This window comes from Phyllobates terribilis, unplaced genomic scaffold, assembly GCF_046119375.1.
Source record: "Phyllobates terribilis strain yellow unplaced genomic scaffold, ASM4611937v1 Scaffold_36__1_contigs__length_13169755, whole genome shotgun sequence".
NCBI classification, from domain to species: Eukaryota; Metazoa; Chordata; class Amphibia; order Anura; family Dendrobatidae; genus Phyllobates; species Phyllobates terribilis.
The window spans coordinates 11,767,983-11,786,341 of NW_027362796.1; positions in this window are offsets into that span (position 1 = coordinate 11,767,983).

Here is an 18,359-nt window from a genome sequence, read left to right on the forward strand (position 1 = left end):
ATAAGTTACCTGAGCTGTATAGTTTCCAAAATGGTGTCACTTGCGGGGGGTTTCCACTGTTTAGGCACATCAGGGGCACTTCCGCTAATTATTCAAGCAAATTTTACAATCAAAAAGTCAAATGGCGCTCCTTCCCTTCCGAACCCTGCCGCGCGCCCAAACAGTGGTTTTCCCCAACATATGGGGGTATCTTCTAACTCAGGAGAAATTGCACAACAAACTGCATGGTGCAATTTCTCCTGTTACCCTTATGAAAATGCAAAAGTGGGGGCTGAGAAAACATTTTTGTGGGAAAAATGTGAAAATTTTATTTTTACGGCTCAATATTATAAACTTCTGTGAAGCACCTGGGCGTTCAAGGTGCTCACCACACATCTAGATAAGTTCCCTGAGGGGTCTAGTTTCCAAAATGCTGTCACTTGTTTAGGCACATCAGGGGCTCCCCAAATGCAACATGGCGTCCGCTAATTATTCAAGCAAATTTTACATTCAAAAAGTCAAATGACGCTCCTTCCCTTCCGAACCCTGCTGTGCGCCCAAACAGTGGTTTTTCCCCACATATGGGGTATCTGCATGCTCAGGGTAAATTGCACAACAAATTTTGGGGTCCATTTTTCCTGTTACCCCTGCAAAAAAAAAAAAAAAATGGGTCTAAAGTAACATTTTTGAGAAAAAAGTTAAATATTCCTGTGAAGCACCTGAAGGGATAATAAAGTTTTTGAATGTGGTTTTGAGCACCTTGAGGGGTGCAGTTTTTAGAATGGTGTCACTTTTGGGTATTTTCTGTCATAAAGACCCCTCAAAGTGACTTTACATATGATGTGGTCCCTAAAAAAATGGTTTTGTAAATTTTGTTGGAAAAATCAGAAATCTCTGGTCAACTTTTAACCCTTCTTTTTGGTTCCAAAATTGTGCTGATGTAAAGTAGACATGTGGGAAATGTTATTTATTAATTATTTTGTGTGACATATCTCTCTTATTTAAGGGCATAAAAATTCAAATTTTGAAAATTGCAAAATTTTCTAAATTTTCACCAAATTTCCGTTTTTTTCACAAATAAACACAAGTGATATCGAAGAAATTTTTACCACAATCATGAAGTACAATATGTCACGAAAAAATAATCTCAGAATTAGGGGGATCCTTTGAAGCGTTCCAGAGTAATTACCTCATAAAGTGACAGTGGTCCGAATTGTAAAAATTGGCCTGGTCATTAACGTGCAAACCACCTCGGGTTGTAAAGGGGTTAAAAATGATGATAATCCTAATTGACCTAAAACTGGAAAGGTTTATTCTGATTTCATGTCAGATATTGAGTAAAACATGCAGATGTGTCTTTTTACATAGTGTCTGGAAACTTCTGGTTTCAAATGTATAAATCCAGGGGTGGGTTAAGGATAGCCATACCCCGGGCAGTTCAGACTGTGTGGACCCCCGACGGGTCACGTGACGGGTCATCATATACCTGAAATAGATTATTTCTGAAAAAAATAGCTGCTGAGTGAAACTATAACCAAAAAAAACATCAATTAATATAAAATTTACCTACAGTTAAAAGATTGTTTAAGCCATAGTATTGAACAGACCAATTGTAATATGTAACAAATCTCTTTCCAATTGTCACAAGCTTTTCATATCGATAGTGCAGCACAAACACAGAATACTGTAGAAAACATTTACACTATCACATTTCCATTACAATAGAAACATCAGTCATTATACCAATAATAAAGTGTCAAATGTATAATGTAAAATAAATCTATATATATTTCATAAAGCTGCCAGGACCATAAACTGTAGAAAGTGTCCTCTCACTAAGCCTAAGCTCAAGCACACCAGATAGTTTGGGGTTTGTTGCTTGTTACATTTTATAGGTTAATTTGACCTTCAACCAAGGGGACTTAGTAGAGATTTGTCTCTGGACGCGTTACCCTTTTCCCCTGTATGATGCTGACCAATCATAAACTGGAGGCAACATGGAGGGAAAAGAAGAAAACACCCCCAGATTAGGTAAGACCTGACCTTTTCTGTGTAATAGAAGACTTGTGTTTGAAGCACCACTCCAGGAACTTCGTTTAGTTGCACCATTCCAGCACTGAAATAATAAAAAACCAAAACACTAGACCGTAGCTTTAACCAGGTCACAAAACTCTCACTAGCGGTGATTACTGTGCAGGGGAGGAGAGCGGAGGTGTGTGATTCCATGTACTGCTCTGTATCTATCCCAGGCTGTGTGGAGTAATGTCCTGGGACCTGGGGTAAACGCTGAGCGCTGTATGTGACACGTGCTGATCGGACACTGCAGCTCTCATCTCAGTCCTGTCCTGCCGCTGTGAGACTAGAGCTGCAGTGAGCGATCAGCATTTATCCCAGGTACCGGGAAGTTATTCCCCAAAGCCTGGGACGGATGCGGAGCAGTATATGGAATCTCACATCTCTGCATAGTAATCGCTGGAAGTGAGATTTTTTTTAACTAGTTAGACGTGTATTATATCAGATACAGAGAAAGCCAGTTCTGATATTCTCTGGGGGTGTGCTCCTTATCCTCTGCATGACACCTCCTGCATATTATTGGACAACGTCATCCAGGGGAAAAGTAAACGCCCCCTTAGTTGAAGGGGAAATTGGCATAAAGTTTACAAGTTAATATCTCTGCAATGGAGATGAGAAATAAAAGAAACCATGTATTATTCATATCTTCAGACACTTGAATGTAAAGTAACTAGTTCCTCTTTAAAGGGAATCGTTTAATAATATGAACCTGGCTCAAACCACATATATAGACATGCAGATCCTTGAAACCTAAATCCAATGACAACTGTAGCATCAGCGTCTCTGCCCCTTGCTAGGCAGAGACGCCGTTCCCCTCACCTCTCTGCTCCGTGCTCGGCGTCCTCCTCCCGCGCTGCTGGCAGCGCGCGCTGCTTCCCAGGCACTGTGCTTAGGGCGCGCGCGCTCCCTCTCTCTTAAAGGGGCCGCGCGCGCCGTCCTAAGGAGTCCCCGGCCAATTGCCGGAGGATCTCCCATATATAAGTCACCTTCTCCAAAATGGAGGTGCCCGAGCAAAGTTGTTTGCACTGTGTCTTCCTGTGCTTCAGCCCTCAGGTCCCGCTGCTAGCCTGACTACTCGTCCTGCCTGCCAGCCTGTTATCCATCAGTTACCTGCCTGTTACCTGCCTTGCCTGTCAGACCGCTCACCTGGGAGCGTCCACCAGTTACCTGCCTGTTACCTGCTGTCTCCGTCAGCCCGCTCACCTGGGAGCGCCCGCCAGTTACCTGTCAGGTATCTGCCTCGTCTGTCTGCCCGCTCTCCTAGGAGCACCTGCTTGCTTTCTGCCAGCCTGCCTGGAGATCCTGCCGTCACTTGCCGTGACCTCCTGCCTGTCTACCCAGAGACTGTCCCCGTCACTTGCCGTGACCACCTGCCTGTCTACCCAGAGACTGTCCCCGTCACTTGCCGTGACCACCTGCCTGTCTACCCAGAGACTGTCCCCGTCACTTGTCGTGACCACCTGCCTGTCTACCCAGGGACTGTCCCCGTCACTTGTCGTGACCACCTGCCTGTCTACCCAGAGACTGTCCCCGTCACTTGCCGTGACCACCTGCCTGCTTACCCAGAGACTGTCCCTGTCACTTGCTGTGGCTACCTGCCTGCCTTCCCTGGGAGTCACCCGCTTCCTTACAAGGACTTCCCCTTTGTATTGCAGCTCAGAGGTTCCACCTCACGGCCCCGTTACAACAACTTTATATCTTTTATCTGTTGCAGCATGCTCAAGAAATCAGTTTTGTAACTGGGCAATATGATAACTAGTGGGTGAGTGGTCCGGTGGGCGTTGTTTTCCTTAGACTAATTGTTGCACAGTTCCACTAATCATGTTACCATGCCCTGTGGGTTTGAGTGACATTATTTGCAAGAGCGGTGCCACTAACAGCTCTTTGTAAATTTCAGCATCTCTGATAATGCACAATAAGCCAGGTGTCTACCTTGGCTTCATCGGAACACTGAGCATGCCGGGTATGCAGCACGGACGCAGGACACAGCCAGCTGCGGAATTTGCAGAGAACCATCTGTGAAGGCTGGCTGTGTCCTGTCATCATTGCCTGCAGTTAATACACAGTGGCCTGATAAAGTTGGGGTGCATACGCCTGGCTGACTGCGCAATGTCAAAGAGCCAGTGGTAACAACGCTCTTCTAAATAATGTGACTCATGCTCACAGGGGTATAACGTGATTAGTGGGACAATTAGTCTGGGAAAACAACACCCCCACAACTAGTCCCCCACTACTTATCAAATTGCAAGCCCTGTTAAAAAATTGATTTTATGCATAGGCAGCAAATAATAAGCCCCAAAAAAAACCTTGTAAGAAAGGTATAAAGGTATCAATAAATACATGGTTACAGATTGGAGATCCTGACCGATTCCCTTTAAAGTTAAAATTTCTTGGAAATTAATAGACATGAATAATAGTGATGGGCAAGCACTAAAATGCTCGGGTACTCGTTGCTCGGGTCGAGCACATTGGAATACTCGGGTGCTCGACCCGAGCAATGAGCCCAATGTAAGTCTATGGGAAACTTGAGCATTTTTTAGGCGGCTCCCCCCAGCGGTCTGCAGAGGGCCTAAAAATTGCCCAAATCGATGGGAACAGTGCTCAAATAACAAGGGAACAGCATGGAGAAGACCCCTGGAAGCACTTCTGACTCCCATGTCACTGCTGTCAACAATGTTGTCAGAAGGTATTACGCCACTTTTACGGACTCACAATAAAACATATAAAAACGAAACCAAATGGATTTTCCTGGGAAATATGTTAAGGAACATCCTTTCCAGGGTAATGACTTGTATATAAGGCAAAATAAATAACCATAAACAAAAATACTCCTCCACACCATAGGCTATGTTCACACGTAGCGTTTTTGATGCGTTTTTGCACTTTTGTATTGCTTTCAACCTTGACATATGCATTCACCAGTAAATGTCATTTTAACATTTTACAACATTATCTGGCCATGTGGTGTGTGAGACATGATCAGACACATCCTGTTTCATTTAAGAAGGAGGGACTCTGAAAGTCACAAAACCTATTTTTATAGGGCCATCAGGCGGCCTTTACTATTCTTAAAGGGCCAGCAGTCGGCCCTCACTATTCTTAGAGAGCCATCAGCCGGCTATGCTTTGTTTTTCCCATTACTAAAGAGTGGGTCTCCTATAATGTTATTGCATATGCAGTGAGTGGCAGGGCTGCCTAAAATTTGGACGCACACCAATACCCCTTTGAAAATTTGGATGCACCCCAATACCCCTTTGAAGCAACTTAGAGGAGGGCCTCCTGAAAACAATGTTCCCATTATTAGGAAGTGTGTCTCCCATACTGTTTACCTATGCAGTGAATGCAAGGGTTGTCAAAAATTTGGAGGCACTCCAATGCCCCTTGGAAGAGACATGGAGGTCAGAGGGCCTCCTCAAAACAATGTTCCCATTATTAGGAAGTGGGTTTCCCATTGTGTTTGCCTATGCAGTGAATGCAAGGGCTGCCAAAAATTGGGAAGCACTCCAATGCCTCTTGAAAGAGACGCGGAGGAGGGCCTCATACAAAATGTTCCCATTAGAATGGAGCGGGTCTCCTATACTTGTAATGCCCATGCACTAAGTGTATGAGTGTATGGGCTGACAAACATTTACCCCTGGGGGGTATACATGAACATTTTTTTTTTACAGGCATCATAAACACCCTTTAAAAAAATTGGGTGGGTGTTGCATCACGGACCACGGTCACCCAGGTGATATGTGGTGGAGAAGGAGGAGAACAAGAGCAAATAGCCAAAATCAGGAAGCGTATACCCATGTGTGGGTGTGAAAAGGTGCATGGGAATCCACCTACCAAAAAAAGACACTGGATTTGAGTTTATGTTACGCTGCTATCATTCGGTGATGTTGAGAAGTCTGGTCCAATCCAGCCCTTGTTCATTTTTATAAGAGTCAGCCTGTCAGCATTTTCAGTTGACAGGCGGATGCGCTTATCAGTTATAATTCCACCAGAGGCACTAAAAACACGCTCTGATAAAACGCTAGCGTGTTATGCACACGCCTGGACTGACTGGCGTGTGCGGGTGTTGTGGTTCCACTGGACCATGGACCGGAGAGTGCCTGGAGGGGCGTGACTAAGTATCTGGCCGATCCGACCAAGGTGGCACGACGGCATACGACGCCAGTGCACCAGGGAGAAACCGGGCAGAGGGACCAGGTGCTACTCCAGGTCAAACTCCGGACACGGGGGTTGACCCACACTGGGATTACTGGAACAGGCAGGTTAGGCTGGCACAGACTGGTGGATGTAAGCAAACACGGCAGGTATGCAGATGGGTGGATACAGGCGAGTATGCAGGCAGGGAGGTACTGGCCGAAAGGACGGGCTGGAGCACAGAGAGGTTAAGACCCAGTACAGACTGGGTCACAGAACCGCAGATGCGGTAGACAACCACAGCAGAGAGGGAACGCCCGAAGCGGTGGGCAAGAACAGAGCAGGACGGGGCTGCAGGAGCAGCGAGCACAAGCAGGGCAGGACAGGACTGCCGGAGCAGCGGGCAGAAGCAGGGCAGGGCGGAAACCGCAGAAGCAGTAAGATAAGAGCAGAGCAGAAACCGCAGGAGCGGCAAGCAAGGCAAGAGCAGAGTGAAAACCGCAAGAGCGGCAAGCTAAGCAGGAGCAGAGCGGACACCGCAGAGCGGTAAACAAGGCAGGAGCAGAGCAGAAACCGCAAGAGCGGCAAGCTAAGCAGGAGCAGAGCGGACACCGCAGAGCGGTAAACAAGGCAGGAGCAGAGTAGAAACCGCAAGGGCGGCAAGCTAAGCAGGAGCAGAGCGGACACCGCAGAGCGGTAAACAAGGCAGGAGCAGAGCAGAAACCGCAAGAGCGGCAAGCTAAGCAGGAGCAGAGCGGACACCGCAGAGCGGTAAACAAGGCAGGAGCAGAGCAGAAACCGCAAGAGCGGCAAGCTAAGCAGGAGCAGAGCGGACACCGCAGAGCGGTAAACAAGGCAGGAGCAGAGCAGAAACCGCAAGAGCGGCAAGCTAAGCAGGAGCAGAGCGGTAAACAAGGCAGGAGCAGAGCAGAAACCGCAAGAGCGGCAAGCTAAGCAGGAGCAGAGCGGACACCGCAGAGCGGTAAACAAGGCAGGAGCAGAGCAGAAACCGCAAGAGCGGCAAGCTAAGCAGGAGCAGAGCGGACACCGCAGAGCGGTAAACAAGGCAGGAGCAGAGCAGAAACCGCAAGAGCGGCAAGCTAAGCAGGAGCAGAGCGGACACCGCAGAGCGGTAAACAAGGCAAGGGGATAGGACTCTGTTCACAAAGAACAGACGGAGAAGGAAAGGCAGAACCAGAAGCACGCACAGTACTTACATAGAAGTAGCGAGCGTACACTAAATTCACAACAGAGGTACAGAGACGACGAGAAGGAATTTAGGAGCGGGTTCAAATTCTGCAGAAAGACGCAGAAAACAGACATAGAGGGAAAAGGGAGACAAGGTTAAAGTAGAAACGTGGCACAGACAACAGGGAACAGAGGAACGGGAACAGAGACAGCAAGGCAGGAACACAAACAGGACTCTGTTCAGACGGGAACAGATACCGCAAGGCAGGAACACAAACAGGACTCTGTTCAGACGGGAACAGATACCGCAAGGCAGGGACACAAACAGGACTCTGTTCAGACGGGAACAGATACCGCAAGGCAGGGACACAAACAGGACTCTGTTCAGACGGGAACAGATACCGCAAGGCAGAGACACAAACAGGACTCTGTTCAGACGGGAACAGATACCGCAAGGCACAGACAGGCAGATCTAGGAATACGGCCCCTAGAAGGCGAAAGAACAGGCAAGAAGCGTGTTCACAAGAACAGACCACAGTTCAGACACAGAACTGGAAAACAGGCAGGAAAACAGGATAGGACCTGGCATGTCAGAGACAAAAAGGCAACTGACAAGAAACAATGCTCAGACGCCATCTTGAGGAAGAAGGTGGTATAAATACCCAAAGATGGACAGCAATAGGCTGAAGGTGCAACAGGGGCGTGTCCGCAGCAGGTACAAGAAACAGGAAGTTCAGCGGGCGTCGCCCTATGCAGCCAAAGTGGACCAGAGCAGAGCACAAGGAAAGAAGCCAGACCAGGAAGCTGGGCGGGAGATGAAGTTTGCGATCTTGCATGATGAGAGATGGAACACCATGCAAGAACGCCGCCAGGTATGCTACAGTACCCCCCCCCTTACGCCCCCTCTTCTTCAGGCTTGCAAGGATCTTCCGCAGGGAATTTGGGGGCCAATCCCTCTCTTCAAGGAGATTACTTCTATTGTCCACAGGAGGAGACAAAACTGGTCTTATAATCTGGATGGCTAGGATGCGACTTCCCATCCAGCCATCTTCAGCAACAGATGAAACGGGTGAAGTACCAGAAACAGCACACAAAAAAGTCTCTCTACATTTATTTTTAGGCAGCACCCCAAAAAGTTCAGGAGACAACTGGAGGTCCTCTGCCGGGTTGGAGGGGTGCAGAGACTCGGGGGTAGCCTCTGCTTCGGTGTACATCTTGTCAAGCTCACAGGATGAAATGGGCAAAGTATCAGGTACAAGGTGTAGAGAAGACACTGCCTCTTTGTTATGTGGTGGTACCCCGGAGGATTCAGGAAACAACTGGGGGTCCTCCGCCAGGCTGGAGGGATACCGAGACTCGAGGGTAACCTCTGCTTCGGAGTACACAAGGTCAGACTCACTGGAAGAAGCGGGTGAGGTATCAGGTACCGAGTAAAGGAGAGTCTCTGTCCATTCGCTATCAGGTAGCACCCCGGAGGGTTCAGGAGACGACTGGAGGTCCTCCGCCTGGTCGGAGGGGTGTAGAAACTCGGGGGTAACCTCTGCTTCGGAGTACACTAGGTCGGACTCACTGGAAGAAGCGGGCGAGGTATCAGGTACAGAGAATAGGAGAGTCTCTGTCCTTTCGCTACCAGGTAGCACCCCGAAGGGTTCTGGAGACAACTGGAGGTCCTCCGCCTGGTCAGAGGGGTGTAGAGACTCGGGAGTAACTACCACTTTGAGGCACCCATTGTCAGGCCCACAGGACTGAGCGGACGAAGTATCGGGTACCGGGTGTAGGGAAGTCTCTCTCCAATTGTCATCGAGTGGTATCCCGGAGGCTTCAGGAGGTAACAAGGGGTCCTCCGCCAGATAGTAGAGGTGTACAGACTCGGAGGTAAACACAGCTTCGGAGCATCCTTGGACATGCACACTGGTTAAAGTGGGTGTAGAATCTGATGCCAGGTGCAGGAAGCTCTCCTGTGTGGACTCTGGATGGGTAGCAGTCTCTTCTGGCTGGAGAACTGGTGCACCACCCACGCACATCACCCGCTGGGGCTTCTCCGGGATACAGGAAGATGAAGCTTCAGTAGGGACTTCAAGGTTGGGGTCAGGAGGTCTCAGGGAGGACAGACCCTGGCGTGACGGCTTGCCTCTGCGTCCAGCACGTCTGGACTGCCTCTTGAGGTTGGGAGCAGTATTCCGGAGAGTGTAGTCATCCTGAGTGGATTCAGGGCAAGCAACAGTCTTTTCGGGCAGGAGAACTTGTGCGCTACCTATGCACATTACCCGTCGGGGCTGCTCCGGGATACAGGGAAGTGAAGCTTCAGCAGGGGCTTCAGGGTTAGGATCATCGAAAGCCAAAAGGAAGGCCACCAGGAAGGCCTGTAGGTCAAGAACGATAGGATCCTGTGCTTCCCATAGGGGGTTGATCCATTCCAAGGCATCACCCGCTAGGTTGGACATTATAAATCCCACCTTAACCCGATCAGAAGAATAAGCATTAGCATAGAACCGGAACTGCAGCAAGCATTGCCACACAAACGCACGGCATTGTTTTGGATCCCCGTAGTACCGTGGTGGATCCGCGGGAGCAGGTGCAGCTTCAGCAGGGACTCCAGGGTTGGGGTCATCGAAGACCATTAGGAAGGCCACCAGGAAGGCCTGCAGGTCAAGGACGATAGGATCCCAAGCTTCCCATAGGGGGGTGACCCACTTCAAGGCATCCCCCGCTAGGTAGTCAATTATAAATGCCACTTTAGACCAATCAGAAGGAAAAGAAAGAGGGTAGAACTTGAAGTGCAGCATGCATTGCTCCACAAATGCACGACTTTGTTTTGGATCCCCATAGTACTGGGGCGGATCCGCAGGAACGGGTGCAGAAAGCTCCATCTGGACGGGTGCGAAATTAGCCTGGAACTCAGCTAGAGAAAAAAATATATATATATATTTATTTTTAATGCACGTATTAGCTGGAAAACGTCTCAGAGAGCGAAGGCCGTGGGGCTCAACGGGAACCATGGCCTGAGCATGCTGTTATGCACACGCCCGGACTGACTGGCGTGTGCGGGTGTTGTGGTTCCACTGGACCATGGACCGGAGAGTGCCTGGAGGGGCGTGACTAAGTATCTGGCCGATCCGACCAAGGTGGCACGACGGCATACGACGCCAGTGCACCAGGGAGAAACCGGGCAGAGGGACCAGGTGCTACTCCAGGTCAAACTCCGGACACGGGGGTTGACCCACACTGGGATTACTGGAACAGGCAGGTTAGGCTGGCACAGACTGGTGGATGTAAGCAAACACGGCAGGTATGCAGATGGGTGGATACAGGCGAGTATGCAGGCAGGGAGGTACTGGCCGAAAGGACGGGCTGGAGCACAGAGAGGTTAAGACCCAGTACAGACTGGGTCACAGAACCGCAGATGCGGTAGACAACCACAGCAGAGAGGGAACGCCCAAAGCGGTGGGCAAGAACAGAGCAGGACGGGGCTGCAGGAGCAGCGAGCACAAGCAGGGCAGGACAGGACTGCCGGAGCAGCGGGCAGAAGCAGGGCAGGGCGGAAACCGCAGAAGCAGTAAGTAAGATAAGAGCAGAGCAGAAACCGCAGGAGCGGCAAGCAAGGCAAGAGCAGAGTGAAAACTGCAAGAGCGGCAAGCTAAGCAGGAGCAGAGCGGACACCGCAGAGCGGTAAACAAGGCAGGAGCAGAGCAGAAACCGCAAGAGCGGCAAGCTAAGCAGGAGCAGAGCGGACACCGCAGAGCGGTAAACAAGGCAGGAGCAGAGTAGAAACCGCAAGGGCGGCAAGCTAAGCAGGAGCAGAGCGGACACCGCAGAGCGGTAAACAAGGCAGGAGCAGAGCAGAAACCGCAAGAGCGGCAAGCTATGCAGGAGCAGAGCGGACACCGCAGAGCGGTAAACAAGGCAGGAGCAGAGCAGAAACCGCAAGAGCGGCAAGCTAAGCAGGAGCAGAGCGGACACCGCAGAGCGGTAAACAAGGCAGGAGCAGAGCAGAAACCGCAAGAGCGGCAAGCTAAGCAGGAGCAGAGCGGACACCGCAGAGCGGTAAACAAGGCAGGAGCAGAGCAGAAACCGCAAGAGCGGCAAGCTAAGCAGGAGCAGAGCGGACACCGCAGAGCGGTAAACAAGGCAGGAGCAGAGCAGAAACCGCAAGAGCGGCAAGCTAAGCAGGAGCAGATCGGACACCGCAGAGCGGTAAACAAGGCAAGGGGATAGGACTCTGTTCACAAAGAACAGACGGAGAAGGAAAGGCAGAACCAGAAGCACGCACAGTACTTACATAGAAGTAGCGAGCGTACACTAAATTCACAACAGAGGTACAGAGACGACGAGAAGGAATTTAGGAGCGGGTTCAGATTCTGCAGAAAGACGCAGAAAACAGACATAGAGGGAAAAGGGAGACAAGGTTAAAGTAGAAACGTGGCACAGACAACAGGGAACAGAGGAACGGGAACAGAGACAGCAAGGCAGGAACACAAACAGGACTCTGTTCAGACGGGAACAGATACCGCAAGGCAGGAACACAAACAGGACTCTGTTCAGACGGGAACAGATACCGCAAGGCAGGGACACAAACAGGACTCTGTTCAGACGGGAACAGATACCGCAAGGCAGGGACACAAACAGGACTCTGTTCAGACGGGAACAGATACCGCAAGGCAGAGACACAAACAGGACTCTGTTCAGACGGGAAAAGATACCGCAAGGCACAGACAGGCAGATCTAGGAATACGGCCCCTAGAAGGCGAAAGAACAGGCAAGAAGCGTGTTCACAAGAACAGACCACAGTTCAGACACAGAACTGGAAAACAGGATAGGACCTGGCATGTCAGAGACAAAAAGGCAACTGACAAGAAACAATGCTCAGGCGCCATCTTGAGGAAGAAGGTGGTATAAATACCCAAAGATGGACAGCAATAGGCTGAAGGTGCAACAGGGGCGTGTCCGCAGCAGGTACAAGAAACAGGAAGTTCAGCGGGCGTCGCCCTATGCAGCCAAAGTGGAGCAGAGCACAAGGAAAGAAGCCAGACCAGGAAGCTGGGCGGGAGATGAAGTTTGCGATCTTGCATGATGAGAGATGGAACACCATGCAAGAACGCCGCCAGGTATGCTACATAGCGGCAGGCAGGCCAGGACCTCCAAGGCGTAGAGAGCCAGTTCATTCCACGTGTCCAGCTTGGATACTCAATAATTATAAGGCACAGAGGAATCACGGAGGACGTTGGTACAGTCGGCAAGGTACTTCCTCAGCATCTTCCCAAACTTTGCACTCCTTCTGATAGTAACCAGCGCCTCAGGGCCTGTGCGATGGGAGGGGCTGAGAAAACTCTCCCAGAACTTTGAAAGTGTTCCCCTGCCTCTGTTGGAGTTGTGTCTCTCTCGACTGTACTCCTTGGTTGTCCAACGAACTGTGACCTCTGCCGCAAGCGTTTTCAGATCGGAATTTTTTTAATAGTTCCGCAACAAGGGCCTTCTGGTACTGTCCCATTTTTGTAGACCTGTCCGCCTCAGGAATAAGAGATATAAAGTTCTCCTTGTAGCGTGGGTCTAGAAGTGTCACCAACCAGTAATCACTGTCACCCAAAATTTTGAGAACGCGAGGGTCACGGGAAAGGCAGCATAACATAAACTCAGCCATGCGTGCCAGATTGCTAACAGGCAAGACTTCCATGTCCTCACCAAGAGGATGACTGACCATGCTCTCCTCCTCCTCCTCCCTGTCCTCAGGCCATGCACGCTGAACAGACGGTATGACAGTTGTAAAGGTAGTACCGTCTATATCGCATGAAACTAGCTCCTGTTCTTCCTCCTCCTTTTCCTCATTGTCACCCAATCGACGTTGGGACGAGATGAGGCTGGGCTGTGTGTAATCACCCTGTATGGTTCCTTGCTCCATCTTATCGTGCTTCGCCTGCAATGCATCCTCTTTGATTGTGAGCAGAGAGCGTTTCAGAAGACAGAGAAGTGGGATGGTGAAGCTAATTATGGCATCATTGCGCTCACCATCTTGGTGGAGTCCTCAAAGTTTTGGAGGATGGTATAGATGTCTGACATCCTTGTCCACTCCTGAGGTCTTATGCGTGGAGTCTGAACTGAATACCGACGGCCTTGTTGATGCAGGTAGTCAACAACTGCCCTCTTTTCCTCACAAATCTTTCCCAACATCTGCAGTGTAGAGTTCCAATGCGTTGGGACATCACACACCAATAAGTGAGCCGGAAGCTGCAAACACTGCTGAAGCACAGCAAGGGCGGCGGAAGCTGTAGCCGACTTTCTAAAATGGGCACACAGGCGGCGTACTTTGACAAGCAGATCCGGCAGCTCCGGGTAGCTTTTGAGAAACCGCTGAAACACGAGGTTAAGCACATGGGCCAGGAATGGTACATTGCCTCGCCTCAGAGCCGCCACCAGGTTCCGGCCATTGTCACACACGACCATGCCTGGCTGTAGGTTCAGCGGTGTCAGCCACAGATCTGCCTGCTCTTTCAGAGCTGTCCACAACTCTTCAGCATTGTGCGGTTTGTCACCTAAGCATATTAGCTTCAGCACAGCCTGTTGCCGCTTGGCCGAGGCAGTGCTTCCAGCTTGTGACTGATGTGGTCATTTCGGAGATGGAGGCTGAAGAGTAGGAGGAGGCTGAGGAGGATGAGGTGCAGGAGCAGTAGACTGTGGGGGCAACCCTGATTGACCTAGGGCCCACAATCCTCGGTGTCGGATGTGTTCCCTCCCAAGGTCTGGCTGGGTCCTGACTTCCACTATGTTAACCTAGTGTGCCGTCAGCGACATGTACTGTCCCTGCCCACAAGCACTTTTCCACGTGTCCGTGGTTAGGTGGACTTTCCCTGTATCTGCATTGTTGAGGGCACTGCTAATGTTGTGGGACACGTGCTTGTGGGGACTGCACACTGGGAAAAATAGTGGCGGCTGGGGACTGAGTACTGAGGGACTGCCACTGCAATCAGGTTGCGGAAAGCTTCCATCTCCAGGAGCCTAAAAGGCAACATTTCGAGCGCAAGCAATCGTGAAATGTGGGAATTTAGTTGGCTGCGTATTTGCGCTTACATACCAAGGACTGGGGTATGGACAACTGAACGCTGCGCTGGGACAAGGACATACTTGCTGATGGTGCTAGTTGAGAGTGTGCAACGACAGGTGCAGCGCAGGAGGCATCTTCGCATGGCATGCGCCATGGGCAGGGGATTGGCTTGCACGCACAACAGCAGAAGCAGTGGTGTCACCTGCAGACACTGTTCCTGGACCCTGGGATTCGGTCCACAATGTCGGGTGCTTTGCTTCCATGTGCCTGATCATGCTGGTGGTGGTCAGGCTGGTAGTTTTGCTACCCCTGCTGATGCTGGCCAGGCAGGTGGTGCAAATGGCCTTTTTGGGGTTATCGGCAGAGTATTTAAAAAACAACCAGTCTCGGGAAGACTTAACAGTTGTACTGGCAACTTCAGTAGTGTTGGTGTTACGGGGAACGGTTGCTCGCCTTCTGTCTGTGGTCACCACACTGCATTTTCCTGCCTGTTGGGGTGCTCTGCCTCCCTCCTCCTGTGTGCTGCTGTCCTTGCTCTGCATGTCCTCCTGCCAGGTTAGGTCAGTTACTATATCATTCACCACCTTGTCTTCCACTTCCGCACCCTGGTCTTCCTCCTGACTTTCTGGCAATTGTGTCTCATCATCATCCACCTCTTGTGACACTTTCCCACCGTCACCTTCGTATGACCGTGCCTGCTCAAATATTTGGGCATTGCTACATGCGATCTCCCTTTGCCCCGCTTAAAGAGGACCAGGTGAGACGTCCGAATCTATAAATGGAAAAGTGAACAGCTCTTCGGCGTGTCCAAGTGTGGGATCAGTTGTCTCTGGGCACTCGGCATGGTGGGAGGAAGGAGGTTCAGGGTGAGGAATATGCGGTCCAGACTCACAGCTACTGAGACTTGACCGTGTGAAAGACAGGGTGGTAGTGGTGGCTTAGTGAAGGAAGCATTATTTGCTATCCAACCAATAGCCTTTTCAAACTGCTCTGTGTTCAATAGTGGTGTATTGCGGTCCCCTATTAATTGGGACAGGAAGGTCGAGCGAGAAGATGTGGGTGTTTGTTGTGGCACAATTTCACGTTGCCCATGGCCTCGGGATGCACCATCACGTCCAGTTCCCCGTCCCTTCTCACGTGCCTTGCCCATTTTAAATGGAGGACAATATCTTCCACGCTCACTACAAATGGCTGAATTTGGAGCAAACTTATATGTGATCTGTGTGATGGACAAACCACAGTTTTAAATTGCTGGCCTGTAGGTAACTATTTTTAACAGCGTCGACCTCGTGTCAATAAGTTCACTGACACACTGCAACAAAATTTCAATGGAGGCCAAAAATGGCAGTATTTTCAGCACAATTATATGTGATCCGTGTGACGGACAAACCACAGTTTTAAATAGCTGGATTTTTAGCGCTTTAATATGGAAAGGACCTGGCTGTATTCTGCAGTGCCAACAAGCAAATGGCGCAGATAAACGGTGTTCTCTGGATTGCTTTTTAAGCAAATAATCAGGATTAAGATAAAAAATAAATTATTCCTGGCCCCTGATACCTGGGCCTATTTCTACAAATATCTGTAAAAGCACCAGCAGACAGAACTGGAATGGACCCTCTTGCTATGTGCACTGCAGTCTGCTATATACCCTGCCTGCCTGCTTAGCATGGCGGTGCCAGGTCTGATACAGACCTGATGACGCTGTGCGGCCAGCCAATCACTGTAATGCAACAACCAACATGGCTGCGGCATTACAGTGTGTGGCAGAAAATCCCTGCATGTTGATTGGCAATATAAAGAGCGCCAAACATGCAGGGAGGGGACTCGAGCTCCCGCCGAGCAACCCCGGAAAGTGTCACAAGAGCAGTGAGATGCTCGGGCATGCACCGAGCAGTAGCGAGCATGCTCGCTCATCACTAGTTACGGTTCATTACAACATTCCACTCTAAAGCGACAGAATTACGTGACTGTCTTATCAAATCATGGCCCATCTTAATGGCTGACCCCATATTGGCAAAATATCTACCAGAGAGACAGCAAATCACCTTCAGAAAGGTAAAAAATCTCAAATGTATGTGTACCATGTGGTAGATGTGTGGCGTGTCCTAATGTCGAACATGCTAACTCTTTCACAGATTCCCAGGGCTCTAGGACCTATTACATCACCAAACCGATAACTTGTACCTCTAAAGCGGTGGTCTATTACGCGATATGCCGGTGTCCTAAAATCTATGTAAGGCTCACAACAAGACAACTTAAGACAAGAATACGTGAACACGTCCTAGGTATTGAAGCGGAGGTAAATGAAACTGATATTTCTACGTTAAAAACTATTCCCAAGCATTTTAGAATACACCATAAGTGTGACGCATCTAAACTTAAACTTCTGGGTATTGACATGATCACCACTAATATTAGGGAAGGTAGAGTGAGTCAACTGTTGGCCCAGAAAGAGAGCAGATGGATTTGGACTTTAAAAACACTCCATCCATTGGGCTTGAACGAAAATATTAGTTATGCCCCATTTCTCTGATCACCTATATCCACATTGTTTTAGCTATTTTTCTATTTCTTTAGGCATTACATGGTGATTGGCATGTTTGTATACGTGATATCTAAATTTATATCTGTGAATGATGTTGAGGACTTCCATTCTGCTATTGGATAACATGGACATAATTGCTGGCGCTGTATGGTCTCTCAAGATCTGTAACTTTTTTCTGTGTGCGCATTTTTTGTCCATACAGTTATTATTGTATATCTTTCGCATTTATAGATCGATATTTTGAGAGATATTTTCTTATATCTTATTATGCATTTATACTATGATCTCATATAATCATGTTATACTTCATGCTTTTCTTAAAGATATACTTTATTTGTTTTGTGATGGCCAATTAACTTCTCTGACTTATATATAATTGGCTATCGCCTATACCCCTTAGATATATATATACATTTGGGCTATGCTATTATTGACAGTTTACCCCATTATGCTTTTTTTCTCTCCGGTTGTATTTGACTATATATGTCTGTGGACTGGGTGGTACGCATGGCTTCACTGTTCTCTGTGGTGTCCTTGCTGGTCGTATCAATATGTGCTCCATGACGCCCGGTCACGTGGTTCCCCACGTGCTTGCGGCATCATGGATCATATGACGCGGTAGCCATGGATGCCGCAGTGTAGCGGTGATTGCCATGTGTCATGCCACGCCCTCCCTACACCCATTGGCGGAGAGACTACACCCCTCCTTTTCTATTGGCTCAAGGGTTTCTAAACCCTACCCACCTTCATTGACGCCACCTCCTGACGAAGGCAGCCGTGCTGAAACGCGCACCAGGGTGAGTGCCATTGAGGAGCGTGTTCACATCCACTGTGGCTGTAAGTATTCTATAGGATTCATGCTACACTCTTTTTGGTGCCGTTCTTTAATCTTTTTTCCTACTTAGGTGCATTTTCTAGGCTTTTATATCTATTAGGATATACTTTTACCCTGTAGCCTAAGAGGTCAGGGCACTGATACCACTTATAAAGATCTGCTACCCCCGGTATGAGCTATCTATATTAGTACCTATATATAGACAGCGGTATGACTAACCTCTTATATAGCAACTGCTTCTGACCTACCTCATAAGCACCTGCACTTTTATTGAATGCTTCACTGCATTTTAACAATATAATCTTATTTTTTGGCAGCCCAATTATGTATTTACATCAGAAAAGAATCATGTTTATTTGTCTCATGCTCCTCATTAGTGCTCCTCCATTGTTTTACTATTAACTGTCTCTGTGATTCATATTTTTTTCCTGTATAAATTATAATTAATACAATTTTGTAATTTTTTCACTATTATATGGGACTCTGACTTGAAGTTTTTTTCCTCTTGTTTCTTATGTATGGAGGACTATGTGGGGCCCATTATTCTGTATGGAGGACTATGTGGGGCCCAT